Source organism: Anomaloglossus baeobatrachus, chromosome 3 (genome assembly GCF_048569485.1).
Source record: "Anomaloglossus baeobatrachus isolate aAnoBae1 chromosome 3, aAnoBae1.hap1, whole genome shotgun sequence".
NCBI lineage: Eukaryota > Metazoa > Chordata > Amphibia > Anura > Aromobatidae > Anomaloglossus > Anomaloglossus baeobatrachus.
In genome coordinates, this window is record NC_134355.1 from 61549921 (window position 1) to 61570240 (window position 20320).

The 20320-nt window shown below is 47.1% G+C and overlaps 1 long non-coding RNA gene across 1 annotated transcript; it reads right to left on the reverse strand.

Moving 5' to 3' along the window:
* Positions 1–16564: 16564 nt before the first annotated feature.
* LOC142294961 (uncharacterized) lies at positions 16565–18666 on the reverse strand. Its single transcript, XR_012751325.1, has 3 exons — positions 18583–18666; positions 18357–18415; positions 16565–16829 (listed from the first exon to the last, which is right to left on the reverse strand). It is a non-coding gene; the product is annotated as an uncharacterized LOC142294961 (long non-coding RNA).
* Positions 18667–20320: the final 1654 nt, after the last annotated feature.

Consider the following 20320-nt stretch of genomic DNA (forward strand, 5'->3'; position numbering starts at 1 on the left):
TGAGCACCTTAATAATAAGCCATCAGACCTCTTCAATCTAATGCCAGATCTATGGGTAACTTGTGATTTTTAACCGCTGCAGCAGCCATTTCTAAGGTTTGCCTTTGGGATGTTAATGAAAATCTGTCAGAATGATTTTACCAATGAAACTGGTGATGAAGCTGCATAGGCCAGAGAACATATAAAAACAATAAAAATTATGCTTTTATGTAGCAATCTGATGTAGTAGTGCAAAAAAATGTACCAATTCATATGCAGATTAGCCAGGAAGTGCAATGGGCCGTGTCAAGAAACTCAGCACGCAGTCTATAAGCACAGCTCCACTGCACATTCAGGCTCGTTTGTATTTGTCTTCAGAGCTGGATTTCTCGGCAATGGCTGAATAACCAGAATATTTTTCACCCTCATGTGATGCCCTGGCAAAACCAGGTAGTCACAGAAAGAGTTAATTCTCCCTGGCAGCTACACAATCCCCACACAGATGTACACCAGCCAATCAGGCCCTACTCATCCCCTCCCCAGGAAAAAGGGAGGGGGCGAGAGGAGCTAAGGAAGTAGAGAGGAGTCAGGTTTCAGTTTGTGCTTAGGCAGTGGAGAGCTGACAGGGAAGGCTTGAAGCTCCCCGGGAAGAAGGTGGTAGCCGGGGTTGGAGCCCTGGACTACCAGACTAGGTGGCCGTGAGGGCCACAGGTGACGGAGATCCGGTCGCGGGGATCCTGAGGCGACCGGGACAGGGTTGTAGCCCGCCGGTGCTGGGAGAGGGACCTGATCCAGAAGCCGTTCAAACGGACTAGTCCAAACAAGAAAGAGACAGACAGAGAGTGTGGAAGGAAGGGCTCCTGGCTGTACATCAGGGTGTGGGATCCGAAGACACCCGCCAAAGGTGACCGGCCATTTGGCAAGTTGGTTTACAAAAGACTCTGTGTTTACTGACTCCACACATCAGTGCAGCCTCATCCAGCACCATGACTACCAACTGTAAGTTGCTGATTCCCTGCCTCCTAGAGACTGCTTCCTGCAACCCCTCACAATACTCTGGGCCCCGGGACTACACCTCCCCTACCCGTGGAGGGGATTACACCTGGCTTCCCTGCTCCATCAGCCCCGGGCACCCACATACAAGGCAGCAGCGGTGCCACCATCATCCCTCACCGCAACCCACGGGTGGCGTCACTGACAATCTCCCCTGTAAATACCCCCTTTTCACTTGTGGGTGGCAGACTGCTGCTCAAGCCCGGGTCTGGTTCCCACTCGAGCCGCAGTAAAGCCCCAGATCCGAGCATCCCCAAGCAGCCCGTTAGCTACGGTCTTGCCCCCGTCCGCAACACTCATATCGTACTACATTATTTTCATTTTTACATTGAGGACAGTATTCAAGGATTTGCTTTCCTCCAGTTGATGCTTAACACTTGCCATCTTATTTCACATTGTGGACTACATTAAAGAGAACCTGTCAGCAGGTTTTGCTACCTCATCTGAGAGCAGCATGATGTAGACAAAGAGACCCTGAATCAAAAGATGTATCACTTAGATTACTGGGTGCAGCCGTTCTGACATAATCAGAGTTTTTAGATGTAGCAATGCAGCAGAGCTGAGGAAGCTAACCTCTCCCACACCAGGCTCTCTATGTACAAAGTGTATACGTAGTGAGCTGCTTATCAAAAGAGTCAGACGACTTGGCATGAGGTAGCTATGATAATTACCAGGTGATAAAGCCTTCAGTTTAAGCACATCTTTGTATTTTAACTAGGGATCATCGAATATCACAAAAATTCGGCAATATTCGGCTTTGCGAATATTCGACTAATAGGTCGCCGCTATGTGAATATTCGATGTGCAAAGTAAGGCTATGGGAAGCTCGAATAGTTGCTATTCGGCAACTATTTGGGTTTCCCATAGATTTATATTGTGCATCAAATATTCACAAATAGTCGAATAGCGGCGACCTATTCGTCGAATATGGGCGGAGCCGAATATTTGAGGTATTCGATCATCCCTAATTTTAACGCTTAGCTCATGCTGTCCTCAGATAATATAGCAAAAACTGCTCACAGATTCCCTTTAATAAATAGATGTGATGAAGCAGGTGTACTTGACTTGAAATTTATGCATGCAGTTAGTATTGTGAAATCTGGCAACATGTCACCCCTCTATTTCCTCTCATCTTTCTATTACAAAAAAACTGTCCATCAAAACAACAAAAACCAGGCCAAACACCTAAAGATAAGCTAGTTATCAGTCAAGTTCTCATAAGTCACATCACTCGCTCATACATATGAATGTTCAGCTAGGCTAAACAATCGTATGTTTTCAAAGTGTTCAAACGGGAGATGGAGAAGGGGTTAAGACTGCGCATCAGCCAAATGAAAACGTAGAGTTGTTGATAAATTAATATCTTTCTTATTTCATAGGTCTACGCGTTTCGAGGTAGAAACCTCTTCCTCAGGACAAGCTTTGTTGATATTCTGGTCCTGAGGAAGAGGTTTCTACTTTGAAACGCATAGACCTATGGAATAAAAAAGATATTAATTTATCAACAGCTCTACATTTTCATTTGGCTGATGCGTGGCATTAACCCCTTCTCTCACATTTGAATACTCATCCCCGTGGGGCTGCGGCAGACGCCATTATCTCATGCTTTGCAGTGGTTGTGACTTTCACAACCTCACTAGGTGAGTGTATATACCTTTATATATTACTCCTGTTTATCTGGTAATACCCTATCAGTGCTTCTTTTTCTAGTTTTATTAATGTTTTCAAAGTGGAGAGTGGAGAAAGTGCAGCCAAACTGCTCTGATGGCAGTTTTTCTCCTGAAGAACAAAAGGATAGGGCTGTAAAGGGGTTGTCCACTACTAAGACAAAACCTTCTCATTCCCCATGTTTGGGCCCCTTAAATTAAAAAAAGCTTCTACTCACCACCCATGCTTGCACGGTTCCAGCAGTGTCGGTGCTCGCATTCCTGAGGTTTGTGTGGGTCTGTGACATCACGCGAGCCCCGCATCTTTATAGCTGTACTATATTAATTCCGGGTAAGTGGGCGACAAATGTACTGATATTTCTATATTGGGGGGCAGGATATACCTTTCTACTTGGTAGTAAAATGCAATAGCTAATACTCCAGTGATCTACACTGTGGAAAATTCAACAAATATTTTACATTTCGCTCTCATTTATGTGCACGGCAGGATGTGGAGGATACAGTGTCTCTAACCTCACCGGCGCCAGGCCGCAAGGACCTCATTTAAATGGCTTCACGGCATAATTTGTAAAAGCAATGTGACATGATCCAGTATTGCTTTTCAAACATATTGCATTTCATGGGGAAACAGGAATAGAATTTTACTCACCTCATTCCGTAACTGCACAATTATTTAATGTTTTTCCTTAAATTTCTTCTCAAAAAAATTCTCTTGGGCATCTGGGGAAGGGAGATTGATATAGCAGATCTATTTTGTTTGGAAAAAAAAATCTTATCTTCTTCGGCTACTATATATGTGAGATCTGTATAAGAAGACCAGTGGGTGTTTCTGGGACCTCTGAAGAAAGGGAACCATTCTGGGTCTTCATGGCACAGGAAGGTGGAATGCTATCAAAGAAAGTCATAAAAGTGGATGAGGATCTGGGGCCTAGTGGTATCAAACGGCAGTTGAAAAGATCCCCATTTTAAGTTTGTTTTTGGCCCCCCCATTCTTTATGTACACAACTGAATGAGAGAGACCATGCCTATAATTTTATAGCATGAACCATTACCAACAATGATACTGTGTAACTACATAGGGACACATCAGAAGTTTTGATCACTGGTGTTACGGACGCTTAAACCCCAACTGATCACAAAAGCAAAGTTGCAGAACAGGCCAACTGAGCACTGCTCTTTTGCAAAACTGAAAACCGACACAATAGAAAGTCTGCGGAGTCCATCTTTTGTGTAGCACCTATTTGAAAAGTTTGTTCTATCACTCTTTATCCCCTTAAACTGTTGCTCCACTACTTTTATATTGATGAGCTTGGTGAGGGTCTGACATCTGGCCCAGCAACCTCACAATGAGTTCTTCTTGGTGCCGGCCATATGTTAAAGGGAACCGGTCATCAGAAATTTAGCTATAAACCTAAAGGTTTCCCCCTCTGCAGCTCCTGGGCTGCAGTCTAGCAGGTTCCTGTACTTTTTGTGGCCCCTTTTAAACCAAATTAAATACTTTACAAACTTGTACCTTTTGCTATGTAAATTATGTAAATCGTCCATGGGGGCGGGCTCTCTACTGACCATTGCTGTTCCTCCAGCAGATTTACGCTGCCCCCCAACGCTGAATTTCATATCTCAGGACGCCGCCCCTGGGCGCCTGTGGTCCCGCGCATGCGCTGTGCGACTGTAGCGGGACTGTGCACTGTGTGCATGTGTGACCGCTGGTGACGTTTTGCGCAGGCACGAGGTTATGGGCGGCGCTGTGAGTGTCATCAGCAAGTGCCGCCCATAACCTCGTGACCGTACTTTCCCCTCTTCCTCCAGCGTTCTGCGCAAGCGCTTGCTGGCCAGATGACCCGACGTCACCTCTTTCCCATCTTGCCCTGCTGCAGGGTAAGATGGGAAGGAGGTGACGTCAGGTCATTTGGCCGGTGAGCGCTTGCGCAGAACGCTGGAGGCAGTGGGGGAAAGCGCGTCCATGAGATTATGGGCGGGCACTTGCGATGCAATCACAGCGCCGCCCATAATCTCGTGCTTGTGACACACGTCACCAGCGATCCTGGCGAGGGCGGCACCTCGGGCGCAGTGGGCGGCATCCTGATGGATGAAATGGAGCATGGGGGGACGGCGTCAATGTGCAGGAGGGACAGCAACGGTCACCAGGCAGCCCGCCCCCATGGATAATTTACAAAATTTACATAGCAAAAGGTACAAGTTTGTAAAGTATTTAATTTGGTTTAAAAGGGGCCACAAAAAGTACAGGAACCTGCTAGAATGCAGCCCAGGAGCTGCAGAGGGGGAAACGTTTAGGTTTATAGCTAAATTTCTGATGACAGGTTCCCTTTAACAGTTGCGTAAGTCAGTGTTCCCCAGCTCCAGTCCTCCATAGTCACCAACAGTGCATGTTTTCAGGATCTCCTTAGTATTGCACAGGTGATAATTTAATCATCTGCACAACTGATGATTCCAAAACCTGTGCAATTCTAAGGAAATCCTGAAAACATGCACTGTTGGTGGGTCTTGAGGACTGGAGTTGGGGAACTCTGGCGTAAGTGAACAATGCATGTCTATAAACTGTTTAGTGGCCCCTTCTGGGTACTGCAGATTGACTCGTACTAATTCAAGTAGGATCGCATCAGCAGAAGCTTGTAGCAACTACTAAAGAGTTAATGAATCTGTACTATTCAGCAGTGTAACTGCTAACTTACGGCCACTGCCGGTGATGAGACCTGCTGATCGGTGGGGTCCCTGGTATCGGCTCCTTACTGATACAGAAGGGTTAATATTTTGCTTAGCTCTATATTTTATTAAATATTAACTAGTCTCATATTTTCTTTAAGATTTATTAAAGTTTCTGTCATAAGTGTATCTCATTCGGGGGAGACCCCAGGGGAATTTGGTGTCAGAAGGTCACAGCGCCTCGCTGCTGGCAGGTTCACTACTGTTATTTAATAACATCTCCTTCCTTGTGGTGTGGTAATGTGGCACCCCAGGGTTGCCACAGTAACAACACAAAGGGTTAACTCCCCACACACAACACCAAGACCTCCTGGCCAGAAGGGGGAGACCAAGCTGCTTCCCTAGATATTCTGGTGGGGGGGAGGAAAATGGTCAGAGAAGTAGTTTCAGTTTGAAGTTCAGTGCAGAGCACTGAGGAGACAGGATCTGCAGGTTGGAAGCTGGCTTTAGCTCACCTCAGGATCCACTGACCAATTCCAGGCCTAGCTGAGGGTCTGAGGAAAGGAGACAGATTACACAGAGAACATTCCTGGGAGGCAGAGCATTGCTGAGCTCATCCCAGTGGAGCACAAGAACGGATGCTGGATCCGAGACTGCAGGTTACATACTGCATAGTTACCACCAGAGAAGTGAAGATTCCAGATCTTTCACCTGTACCACAGACACAAGCAACAAGCGCAGAGTTCAGGAACATACTAGGAAGGACTCGAGTTGCCTGTCAGGTCGGTACCTAGGAGCAGAGCAGAGCAGAGCCGGCTGCATAGTTCATACCGCAGCAGGGCCACAGACACACAGTGCAGACAAGGAAGCCAAAACGGCCCGGCTGGGCGGGAGAAACCCTGAACCCCTCACAGACTCCGTGGACAGTACTCTGCTGAATACCATCATCAGTAAAGGACAAAGAAACTGCAAAACCGTGAGTCTGCCTGTTTATTGTGCTCGTGTCCTGCACTCCCCCCCCATAGACTAACATACTGCCCCGGGGAAAAGGCTCTACCCGTGGGGAGCCGTCCCATCTCAAGCTGCTTTCCATCACCCCCGGAGGTTCTGCAGCAGCGGTGGTCATCTCTGATCACATTCCACGGGTGGCGTCACGAACATAACCCCCCTTTTTATTGTGGAACCAGGGAGCACAGACCGAGTCACGACACCGTGATCCCCTTTCCAGGAGCAACCCCTTGGCCCGGTTCTGGGTATCCCCTTAACCCCTGGCGACACAACTTTGGCGTCACGAACAGGATGCGGACTGGACCCGGCTGCAACCCGGGTGACGTGCGCCTGTAAAGACTTATTGCATCGCATAAAAAACTTGCACTGTGAATTGTTGCAACAAAGAACGGACTTTAAACTTTGCAAAGATACCTGGAAAAATCCAAAAACATCATTGGTAACATTTTCCAGGCGCCATCTTTAATCACGCCATTACCTGCTATGCGCGGGAAAACATCGCGCCTAAACTAAGACTCCGCCTACCGCTTGCAGAGGAGGTGCGCTCGGTGCTGCGACCCGAACGAAAACGCAGAAAAGTGTCCCAGGCTTGCTGTCAAGAAGACTGGTGAAATTAACTAAGGGGGCGCAAAGATGTCGCAGCAGGGAGACGCTGTTGTACCCGGAGGTGCAGCGGCACCTATCATGCCGTTCCTGATGCCGTACACCCCGGGTGCAGTGTGGCTGCCGCAGTACTCAGGTGAGCCCAACACACTTAATGACTTTATCGGAAAGCTAAAAATCTACTACAGCATGTACCCCCTGACAGAAGCTCAGCGTGTTGGTATGCTTATGGGACAGTTAACTGGCAATGCCCAGCGGGAGGTTACATCCTGGCCGGACGATGCAAAAGACACTGTAGAGCATATAATAGCTGGACTAAAAGCAGCTTTTGAATCCACTGCTGGCAGCCGGGCTAAAATGAGGTTCTTTGGATGCAAGCAAAAACCTAGCGAGAGCGCAAGAGACTTTGCCTTAAACTTGCAGGAGGCGCTCAGAGCACTTAAATTAGCAGAACCTGCCTTAGCCCCTGGAGCAGATAAGCTGCTGATAGACCAATTCCTGGATGGACTCTCATCCCCTTCCCACCGGGGACAACTGAGCATGATGGTGATCCAGGATCCAGGACTAACATTTGCCCAGCTAAAGGATAGAGCCATCCGCCTCCAGCAGGTGGAGGAGCCGCAGGATATAGACTCTGTTCAACACCTTACAGTGGCACCCCAGCAGCCAGTAGTGCCGGTGACATCGGCCATGTCAGCGGCTGCTGCTAACCACCTGGAGCCGATCACTAATGAGGCTCTCCATCAAAAGCTTGAAGCCCTTACAGACACTGTTGCTTCCATGGCTAGAATCGTTCAGGAGCTGCGTGGATCCAAGTCTGCACCCAAGATTGAGCTGGCGACCAGCAAGGAGGATGTCCCATGGATGAGGCCTAGGAGATACCAAGCGACGAGAGGACGACCCAGCGACCGCTACCAGCCGGATGGACAGCCCATTTGCCGCCGTTGCAATGAGCCAGGTCACTTTGCCCGTGAATGTGCTTTAAATGGGGATCCCCTGGGGAGGCGGGCCGCTCCTCAGGAATGAACTCTCAAGGCCCTTCACCCTGGCACGACAAGTATGTGGGGGGACGTCCAGTCATCCCCATCGTGCTGGATGGCATTCCGCTCAACGCCTTGCTGGACACTGGTTCCCAAATAACATCAATTCCGCATGTCCTTTATAAGAGGTACTGGGCTGATTCAGACGTTAGCAGTGGTCCATCTAATGTTGCATTGAATATATGGGCTAGCAATGGTGAATTAGTACCACAGGTTGGTTTCAGAGAAATGACCATTAAGATTGGGAGAGTAGAATTGCAGAATCAGGGTATTATCATTGTTGATGTTGACCGACGAGAACGTGAACCAACTATGCTGCTAGGAATGAATGTAATTGAAAATTGTTTTGCAGAGGTAATTACTGTCTTGCAGCAGATCGTCGAGACTGCCAAACCTGGGCAACAGAGACTCCTGCAGAAGGAAATTAAAGCCTTGATGCTGAAGCAGCAGGTAGAAGTGTCAGGAGGTGAAATTGGCAGTGCAAGGGTAAGTGACCCAATACCTATTGTAATTCCTCCCAAAACAGAAATGCTGGTCTGGTGTAGAGCCGCAATAGGCATCAGAGGGCGAGACTATCAGGCCCTGGTAGAACCCGTGTACTCAGATAGTAGGCCCACTGTACTGACGGCCAGAGGAATAGTTGAGGTACATCGGGGAAGAGTGCCAATACGCCTTCTAAATTGTGGGGAAGATGAGGTCACCCTACCAAAGTATGCTACCATGGCTAAGCTATATACGGTTGATAACAACGCCATCACCACCGTTGAGCCCTTGAAGCCGTCAAGTCAGGCGGAGGACAATGGCTCAGAGGGAAAGCTGGAGGATTGGTGCCAAAAGCTACATGTAGGCACCGATTCTACACCCTCCCATCAAAAGCATGGAGTATACAGGGTAGTGAAAGAATATGAACAAATATTCAGCAAACACCCATTAGACTTTGGGCAGATCAAAGGGGTAGAGCACACTATACCCACAGGTAACCATCCACCCATAAAGGAGAGGTATAGACCAGTACCACCGGCTCACTACCAATGCGCCAAAGACATGCTCAAAGAAATGAAAGGAGCAGGGGTAATAAGAGACAGTTGTAGCCCCTGGGCAGCCCCACTAGTGCTAGTTAAGAAAAAAGATGGGACCATGAGGATGTGTGTAGACTACCGACAGATCAACCGCATTACACACAAGGATGCATACCCATTACCTAGGATAGAAGAGTCATTGGCTGCATTAAAATCCGCTACTTACTTTTCCACCCTAGATCTGACTAGTGGGTATTGGCAAGTTCCTGTGGCAGAGGCTGATAAGGAGAAGACAGCGTTCACCACGCCGATGGGCCTCTGTGAGTTCAATTGTATGCCGTTTGGACTCTGCAACGCGCCTGGTACCTTCCAGCGAATGATGGAGTGCTGCCTAGGACATAAGAACTTTGAAACTGTCCTCCTGTACCTGGATGACGTCATAGTCTACTCCAAGACCTATGAACAGCATCTACAAGACCTGGCGGAAGTGTTTGAAGCCTTATCCGGATACGGCATGAAAATCAAGCCATCCAAGTGTCACCTTCTAAAGCCAAGGGTACAGTACCTGGGACATGTCGTGAGCTCAGAAGGGGTAGCACCAGATCCTGAAAAAGTTACCGTGATCAGAGATTGGCCAAGACCCACCAGCGTGAAAGAGGTGAGGCAATTCCTGGGACTGGTGGGCTACTATAGAAGATTTATAAAAGGGTTCACGAAGCTAGCAGCTCCCCTACAAGACATCCTGGTAGGACAGTCAAAGAAGTCTGCAGCCCGAAATCCTCCTTTCCAGTGGAGTGATGAGAGAGAAGAGTCCTTTAAGAAGTTGAAGTGGGCACTGACAGGAGAAGAGATTCTGGCATATCCAGATTACCATCAACCCTTCATTTTGTACACGGATGCCAGCAACGTAGGACTGGGAGCAGTATTGTCTCAAAAGCAGGAAGGCAAGGAGAAAGTTATTGCCTTTGCAAGCAGGAAGCTCCGGCCTACAGAAAGAAACCCAGAGAATTACAGCTCCTTCAAGTTAGAACTACTGGCAGTAGTTTGGGCTGTAACAGAGCGTTTCAAACACTACCTGGCAGCTGCAGAATTTACCATCTTTACTGACAACAATCCGTTGACCCACCTGGACTCTGCAAAACTAGGTGCGCTGGAACAGCGATGGATAGCCCGACTGTCAAACTACAACTTTGTCATCAAGTACAGGGCAGGCCACAAGAATGGGAATGCAGATGCCTTATCCCGGATGCCACACTCGGGGAACGTGGAAGAGGAACCGGAGGGACTGGAAGAAATTGAGCTGCCGGCCTTTCACCGTCCTAAGGTGGGACAGTATCAACCGAGTGTCTACGAAAAACAACAGCAGGCAACTCTCAACCCATTAGCACACCACGGATGGGCTGACACACAAGACAGCGATCCAGCTGTGAAGCTAGTGAAAGAACTGCTTACACAACAAGGTGCATACCCTAATCAAAATGCCCCAGCTGAGACACAACATCTCTGGAAAGAGAGAGGTAAATTGTTCCTGTACCAAGGGAAGCTCTGTAGAAGGCACACCAATCCAAAAACACATGAGTTGGTCTGGCAGATCATCGTGCCCAAGAGAGACGTCAAGATGGTTCTGGAAGCTTACCACGACGGTGCTGGTCATTTTGGTTGGAAAAAGTTGGAAGTGCTCCTAAGAGAAAGATTCTACTGGGTTGGCATGAGAAAATCAATTGAAGATTGGTGTAGAAAATGCGGACTGTGCAACCTCAGAAGAAAGGATCAACAGAACCAGAGAGCTCCACTCCAGTCCATAGTAACCAAGCAACCACTCGAGCTAGTTGCATTAGACCACGTCAAGTTGTCACCAAGCCGGTCTGGCTATGTCTATGCCTTAACCATCGTGGACCATTACTCACGCTTCTTAGTGGTGGTACCCGTGAAAGACCTTACAGCTAGAACAGCAGCTAAAGCATTCCAGACGTACTTTTGCAGACCCCATGGTTACCCAGAACAAGTCCTTGCAGATCAAGGTCCAGCTTTTGAATCACAGATTTTCCAAGAATTCTGCAACATGTATGGCTGTAAGAAGATCCGCACAACAGCATACCATCCCCAAACAAATGGCTTATGCGAGAAGATGAACCATATTGTGATTGACCTGTTGAAGACCTTACCAGAGTCAGAAAGAAATCAATGGCCAGAGAAATTGCCAGACTTGGTGGACTTGTACAATCATGTCCCGGTGAGTTCTACAAACTGCACCCCCGCTTACCTTATGCGTGCAAGGCCCGGTAAACTGCCAATTGATTTAGATATGGGAATTCTGAAGCCAGATGCGGAAGTTCAAGAATCCAATTGGGATACCCTACGTCAGCAGCAGTATCGCCAAGTACAAGAGTGCGTAGAGAAAAGTCTCCAACAAGCTAGGGGAAGACAAGAGAGAACCTTCAACCAGCATGCTCTAGCAACCCCATTGCAACCTGGTGACCAAGTTCTCAAGAGGAAACGACGCACGAACAAATTGGATAATCAGTGGGAAACCACCCCATATACAGTCTTACCATCCAGTATGGATAATCCCAAAGTGTGTCTCATCAGTAAGGATGAAGGAAGGACATCAGCTGTCGTGTCAAGAGATCAACTCAAACTGTGTCCTGAAACCCTGAAAACACCAGAAGTCACCTTACCCATACAGGTACAACCTGTCAAGAAGGAAGAAGATGTATTCCATACAGTCTTAGGAGATTTCCCAAAAACATGGCCAAATTACTATGGAGCAGTAGTAGTCCCAATGATCGCCTTCCCTCAAGTGGTGGAACCAACATCAGAATCCATACCACAAGAAGTCCCAAGACATGAAGAACTGGAAGTTGAAACCGTAGAGGAAGAACAGATTCCTGGTCCCAGTGGGCTTGCCAGTCCTACAGTCAGTACCCCATCCTCACAAGTACCAGAAACACCAAATAGGTACACTTCCACCCACACCATTATGCTAAGTACACCCAGTACACCAGCAGTACGCAGATCACAGCGTAGTACTCAGGGTCAGATACCAGCAAGATATAAAGACTAATGTGAAATTGCATATAAAATGTACATATGTTATAATGTTTATATGAAAAACCGTAACAGTTTATTGTACAGAAAAGGTGAGAGAAGAGTGGTGTAAGGTGTCAGCACGGAGAGTTACAACTTGATCACATTGTTGGTGGCCCGAGGGCCGTGAGGTCTACTGCACTTATGACCAGAGTAGAGACACCTTTAAGAAGTGTTTGGTTGTTTAAATGTTTATATAATTGCAACGTTAAGACCAAAAGCCCAGTACCTACAGAGACTATACTGTATGAACACTTATATATTTTTGAACATTTTGGACTCTTTTTGAGCTTTAAGGTTTTTGTATTTTTTCCTTTTGAGACCCTGTATTTATATATACACTTGTTGTTCATAACTTGTTTGTTTGTTTCACAGTCCCGGAGTACTGTTCTTCACTAAGGGGGAATGTGGCACCCCAGGGTTGCCACAGTAACAACACAAAGGGTTAACTCCCCACACACAACACCAAGACCTCCTGGCCAGAAGGGGGAGACCAAGCTGCTTCCCTAGATATTCTGGTGGGGGGGAGGAAAATGGTCAGAGAAGTAGTTTCAGTTTGAAGTTCAGTGCAGAGCACTGAGGAGACAGGATCTGCAGGTTGGAAGCTGGCTTTAGCTCACCTCAGGATCCACTGACCAATTCCAGGCCTAGCTGAGGGTCTGAGGAAAGGAGACAGATTACACAGAGAACATTCCTGGGAGGCAGAGCATTGCTGAGCTCATCCCAGTGGAGCACAAGAACGGATGCTGGATCCGAGACTGCAGGTTACATACTGCATAGTTACCACCAGAGAAGTGAAGATTCCAGATCTTTCACCTGTACCACAGACACAAGCAACAAGCGCAGAGTTCAGGAACATACTAGGAAGGACTCGAGTTGCCTGTCAGGTCGGTACCTAGGAGCAGAGCAGAGCAGAGCCGGCTGCATAGTTCATACCGCAGCAGGGCCACAGACACACAGTGCAGACAAGGAAGCCAAAACGGCCCGGCTGGGCGGGAGAAACCCTGAACCCCTCACAGACTCCGTGGACAGTACTCTGCTGAATACCATCATCAGTAAAGGACAAAGAAACTGCAAAACCGTGAGTCTGCCTGTTTATTGTGCTCGTGTCCTGCACTCCCCCCCCATAGACTAACATACTGCCCCGGGGAAAAGGCTCTACCCGTGGGGAGCCGTCCCATCTCAAGCTGCTTTCCATCACCCCCGGAGGTTCTGCAGCAGCGGTGGTCATCTCTGATCACATTCCACGGGTGGCGTCACGAACATAACCCCCCTTTTTATTGTGGAACCAGGGAGCACAGACCGAGTCACGACACCGTGATCCCCTTTCCAGGAGCAACCCCTTGGCCCGGTTCTGGGTATCCCCTTAACCCCTGGCGACACAGTAAGGGTTAAGCACCCTTTCCTTCCTGGCTGCGAGCTGCAGCTGCCAATCTCAGTTGTGGCTTTTTTGGATCACTACCCTTCCCTATTCAAGTCATGTTATCTGATCACATGATGCCTCTGATAGAAATTGAATCCCTCATTTCTATGTGGTCCACTTTGGAAGGAGCGAGCTCTGGAAGACGTTTGTCTTATTGTGTGCTGCAGTGATGTTTGCTGCACTGAAGCCGCCTGGAGTGTTTTTGTTTGCATGTCTATTTCCCCTGTTTGTATTTCTTCCCTTGTGTTTCTGTATTGTAGTGGCCAGTCTATCCTGCTCGCCGACAGGTTGAAAGAACCTGTATAGTGACGCTAGGAAGCTCAGGAGTCAGCTTCCCTAGTGGCAGGGACAGTCGTTGTATTGTGACCCCTGTGTATTTACCTGGGGGTTTACCACGTACCAGTTAGATCCTGCTAGTGGTGCGCGGCCAGAGATCAGCCGCCATTGCGAGATGTAGCTCTCCTCCAGGGCTGGTGTTCACGCAGCTCAGGTAGTCCAGCTCCCCACAAGTGGAGCAAGCCCCGGGGAGGATGGTGGCAACTGGGGAAAGGCGCCGTTGGTGCTGAAGCACGGGGCGCCGGCGCCGCGGTAATAACAGACAAAGGCAGCAACTGCTGGTCCATGTCATTTACTTACAGTTCTTTAGAAGGCTGCCCTCGGGGTAACGGTCACCGCGTGCTCGGCCCCAGCGGATCCCGGGCAAGCAAGGAGCAACCACCGGTGTCCGTGAACATGTAAGATGTTTCTCGTCTGCGCTTGTAGTGTAATATGGATCCCCATGGCATGAAGCGACTTCGGGACTCCAGTTCCACGTTGTTTCCCATTAAAAATGGGGTTAGCCCGGGGACTACCTAGTCCACCCGCGAACCTGCAGAATCTGATGAAGCAACCTGAAGTATGGTCCTTCCTAGGGCTCTGCAACCTGTCTGCGCCGGCCCAAGGGAACGGTTCAGCTTCCTCGGTTGCTGTGTCCTCCTCAGTCTCACAGGCTCACCTGATGTTCTCCTGTTACTCCCAGTCTACCCAGTTCCGGTTCCCTCCAGTCTGTTCGGTTCTACGAGTCCATGGTGTTCTGGTACTCTCTCTCTCACCTTTCCCCTGGAATAGCTCTCATGCATTCATTCCAGTCAGCCCTTCTGAGGGGAGCCATCCGACGTGCCTCTCAGCGACCTGTCTCCTTCTGTGTCCCAGACTGATCTCTCTCCCCGACTGATCTGAAGTGATTTCCTATCTGCTCTTTCTCCTCACCCCTAGTGCCTCCACCCTCTGGTGACTCACCCTGACCAGGAATTCCCCACTGCCATGCTAACCACCTCTACTCTAGTTTCAGTGTGAAAGCACCTGGTTTCCCAATTGTGTAACTTGATATGAACACAGGAAGTTATACAAGTGTAAAGCTCCAAACACCAGCTATTAGCTCCCTCTTACCTGGATCAGTCCAGCACCCTAAATCAGATGCAGTACCCTAAGGCGATTGAGGCCTCAGGGGCACCACACGTGCACCTTATTTTGTGCAGGCCTGAAGACTGACTCCCGCAGTACAAGGACCTTTGGTGAATCACATGACTGTGATGTCACCACAGATCATTCTGCAACCGCAGAAACTGCAGAGATCACACAGAATTTGTGCGATCACTACAGTTTATGATGGAAAGGCTGGGGACCTGAAAAACACCCCTGCCCAGCTCGCAGTAACAAGCCCACAGTACCCCGCACAATATAAAGCATGGGGGCCTACTGGGGACCCGGGGCCCACCAGAGGATTCCTTGGTGCTCTGTTGGGCCAGTCATACACTGGATCTTACTGTGAGGAAATCTTCATAAATGAGGCCCCAGTTACTTCTGCATTTGCTGTAGGCAACCAGAACGATCTTACTGTGAGGTAATCTTCGTAAATGAGGCCCTAAATTCTTTTGCATTGGCTATAGGCAACCAGAACGATCTTACTGTGAGACAATTCTCATAAATAAGACCCAAAGTTACTTCTGCATGGGCTATAGGCAACTAGAATGATCTTACTGTGAGGCAATCTTCATAAATGAGGCCCCAGTTACTTCTGCAGTGACTATCAGAAACCAGAACAGTCTTACTGTGAGGTAATCTTCGTAAATGAGGCCCTAATTACTTCTGCATTGGCCATAGGCAACCAGAATGATCTTATTGTGAGACAATTCTCATAAATGAGGCCCCAGTTATTTCTGCAGGGGCTGTAACCAGGAAGATCTTACTGTGAGGTAATATTCATAATGAGGCCCTAGTTACTTCTGCATTGGCTATAGGCAACCAGAACGATCTTACTGTGAGGTAATTCTCATAAATGAGACCCCAGTTACTTCTGCAAGAGCTATAGGCAACCAGAACGATCTTACTGTGAGGCAATCTTCATTAATGAGGCCCCAGTTACTTATGCAGTGGCTATAGACAACTAGAGCGATCTTACTGTGAGGCAATCTTCATAAACTAGGCCCCAGTTACTTCTGTAGTGGCTGTAGGCAACAAAAACGATCCTACTGTGAGGCAACCTTCAAAAATGAGATCCCAGTTACCGTACTTTTGCAGTGGATATAGACAACCAGACCAATCTTGCTGTGAGGTAATGCTCATAAATGAGGCCCCAGTTACTTCTGCTCTGGTTGTTGGCAAACGTTTCTATAATTACAGACTTTATAGCGACTTACAGTAGCAGGTGGCGCCAACTTAGTGACTATTTGGTTGCTGCCCCTATAATAACAACTCTTTGGGCAATGTCACTTTAAGACCCTTTGTGCAAGAACTGTGGTTTTGCATTCAACAGACAGACACCCATTTCCTCTATAGAGCCTAAATTGAGTGGTCAAATCTTGTGAAGGGGGGTAGATTTTGAGTTTTAATGTTCGCGGTATTTTTAGTCTGGTGTTAAAGACCGTGCAAAATGTCACTCAAATCAGGTGAAAACTGTGGTTTTGTATTCAATGAGCTCTACACACAGATGTTCTGCTTTATATATAAAGATTTTTATTTTATTAAAGGAGTTGACCCTTTCAAGATTTCTTTTTATAAGCTCCATTAGTGTTAGAAATTGTGCTTTATTCACCCTCGCCTGGTCTGATGCTGAGTCTCTCCCCACTGCTCCTGGTGCTCACTCACCCTTCCCAGGTCCATTGCTGAGACCTTGCATTATTATAATGATGATGCTGTTGATGTGGTCTGGAAATCATCATTTTCTCCTTTCTTCAGCTGTTTCAGCCTTCCACTGACTTCACCCATTTCACTATTTCCTCTTCTCTGACGTAGTAGAAGGGATTCTCTGTTGAACAAAAGAAGATTCTGTCATTAGTTCTATGAGTGTAACAGAAGCCGATGGCCCAATATCACTACAACATATAAGATATCTGCGTTATGTGGAAAGGAGGCAGCCAATAAATAACCAAACTAAATTAGAAATATTTGTTCTACGTGTCTCTTCTGCTACAGAATCGCTCAATTAAAAATTCCTTAAAGTGTAACCATTGTTTTATTTTTTATTTCATAAATCAATAGTGCACATGAAAATATACATTTTTGTAATATATCTTATCAGAGAAATCTGCTTCTTTCTCTACCAGAAGTGATCAGTCATTCCTTTTAGACAGGAGATGGAAGTTGTTACTGATGAGATTCTATGATTGCGAGAGGAGGGAGGAGCTAGTGGCAGTGGGAGGAGCTAGAGACAGAGCTTCACCCTCCTGGGAGGATCTGGATTCAAAATCCCACCCTCCTAGGAGCAGCTAAACACAGAGCTCTACACTTCTGGGAGGAGCAAGAGGCAGAGCTCCACCCTCCTGGGAGGATCTAGATGCCGAGATCCACCCTTCTGGGAGGAGCTAGAACCAGAGCCCCACTTCTTAGGAGCAACTAGAGCCAGAGCTCCACCTTCCTGGGAGGAGCTAAATTCAGAGCCACAGCTTTTTAGGAGCAGCTAGAGGCAGAACTTCATCCTTATGGGAGGAGCAAGAGTCAGAGCTCCACCCTCTTGGGAGGAGCTAGATTCAGAGCCCCACCTCTTAGGAGCAGATAGATGCAGAGCACCCCCTTCTGGGAGGAGGTAAAGGCACAGCTCCACCCTCTCCAGGGAGGAGCTAGATTCAGAGCCCCCCTCCTGGGGGGAGCTAGAGGCAGAGCTCCACCTCCTTCTCCCATTGTCATAGAATCTCATCAGTAACAAGTTCCATCTCTTATCTCAGTAATGGGGAAGACTGATGAATTCTGGCAGAAAAAGAAGCAGATTTCTCTGATAAGATATATTACAAAGATGCTTATTTTCATGTGTGCTATTGATTTATGAAATAAAGTTTTAAATGACGGTTACACTTTAAGTTCTCATGCACACAGCCGTATAATGTCTCCATACAAATACAAAGCGTACATGCTGTAATGCAGCCCCATAGATGTCTGTGGGGTCATACTATACCTCCATATGACTCCACTCTGCAACCAGACAAGCTCACGGAGCCATCCACAGACTGAGCCATGTTTGCCATTTGCAGACGATACTGATCTGATAATTTTAATGTTAGTCTGAACCCGGCCTTATACAGTGGATATTATCTGTTGCATTAATTGTGAATTAAGCAGATGTAAAGCCTATTCAGACGTCCATTGTTTTGGGGGTGTTTTGCATTAAAGGAAAAATTGACCATTATTCATCACTGCGCTGGACCCAATTTTCATCCATTTTTGGTCGTTTTTTCTTGTATCTCGCCCCAAAATTCTCCTACCCAATAAGCAGTAAAGAAAATGGACACATAAACACAATCCGTGTATTCACTGCTTTCCTTTTCATTGTTGTCCTTACCTGGGTCATCAGTTAGTATTGCTACCAGCTCCTCTGTTTCCTGAACCTTTGGTTTCTTACTGAAAATAGGAAATAGCAGAGGAAATCTTTAATGACCGGATCATGGAAAGAAGAAGGAAAGTGCAGAATAATGCAGAGCGGTGGCGCACTGTGCAACCCCATGAAGCCCTATAGACGACATAGACACGCCCCACTCATCACCTCCTTTCTGTTATACTTTACTTACCAGAAACAACACGACAGCCATTTAATAGCAAAACCTATTATTGTCATAGGGACGCTTGTATAAACAGTCGTCTCTTTCTCACAAACACCTATAGAGATAGAAGAGATTTTAGAATGACGTCGTCCATCATGAAGCGCAGATATACAGCAATCCTGCTGTAAACAAGAAGTGCGGACCCTGGGGGACGCTGCGGGTTTTTGGGTATTTATGCTGCCAAAACCTGCTCTCTTGGCAGTAAAAAAATTACTTAAAAAATCAGGTTTTGCCTCAAGGGGCGAGGGCGGGGGGTTGGCTTGATTTTTCTATGTAGATCTTATGTATCATTCATTTGTCTTCAGTACATGTTTAATTCTAATTCACCCAAAAAAATTGGTTGTGTTTTTGCAGAGTTTTTGCTTTCTATGGTTCAAAAATGCTGCAAAACGCTGAAAGAATTGACCTGATGCAGTTTAGAAAAAAGCAGCAGTTTTCCAATCCAGTCAAGAAAAAAAGCAATTGTATGCGCGAGATTTCTGAAATCTCATAGCTTTTGCTGGTTCTGTAAAAAGTAACTTTTAATTTGCATAATACCTGCTTAAAAAAATGCTGCAAAAAGCAACATCTGAACAAGAAAGTAATAAATAAGACTCAAGGGATAAACAGCAATTGTGTAAAGATTTCTGAAAATCTGAAACACATCAAAACGGAGTAAAAACGCACCTAGTTTTTTAGTATTTGTCTGCACCAAATACTCATCGTGTGCACATATCCTAAAAAGCAGGTTTCAATGTGTTTTTCCTGTTTTTGTTTTTTTTTTTGCTTCAGTTTTGGTGTTGGGCTCCTTTCACACATCAGTTTTGTTGCGTCAGTCACAATCTGTTTTCTTGACGAATCTATGGATCCGTCGCAGATTGTGGAAAAACTGATGCGACGGATCCTTTATTTACGGATCTGACTAGCTGGGGGCTAAATAATTAGAGCATGGTCAGTTTAAAAAAAAATGGAACCCGTCGGCGTATTCTGCCATTTGACGGATTACAATGGATCCTGTGCCCAGATGCTTCCATTCTTTTAAACGACGGATGGCGATGGATCCGTCGCTGTTCGTTTTTCGCCGTAGACAAAAAAAGTTTATTGGCCATCGTCTCAGTCCGCCGGACAAATAGTGTTCGACAGATTTGTCGAACGACGGATGAAACGTGAGGCCATACAAGTCGATGAGAAAAAACCGGATCCAGCAGCATCAGTCGCCAGATCGTTTTTTTTCAAAATTCGACAGATTGTGACTGACGGCAAAAAACTGATGTGTGACAGGGGCCTAAGTCATATGCATCTTGGACTTTGGCTTAGCATGCATGACTCTGGAGTTTTGGTCATGCGCACTATGAAGCTGAGTGTACACATCCTGGGTTCAAACTCGTGTAGTGCACATGACCGAAAGTCCAGGATCATGCACACTGAGCCGAAAGCCAGAAATTGGACGTAATGGCAGCTATGAGGTGAGCACGACCATGCTCTGACGCTGTGCATTCATTAGCATGTTAGTACGCCCACAGGGGCCCACAGGGGTGTTCTTACATGCTTAGGCTATGTGTCCACGCTGCGGAAAATGCGGATTTTCCGAAAATCTGCAGCAGCGGCACTTCCCAGCCATTTCTATGGCATTTTGGAAATGCTGTGCCCATGCTGCGGATTTTTCCCCGGCGGATTTGCCGCGGATTTTGATCCGGAAAAATCTGCAACATGTCAATTATTGTTG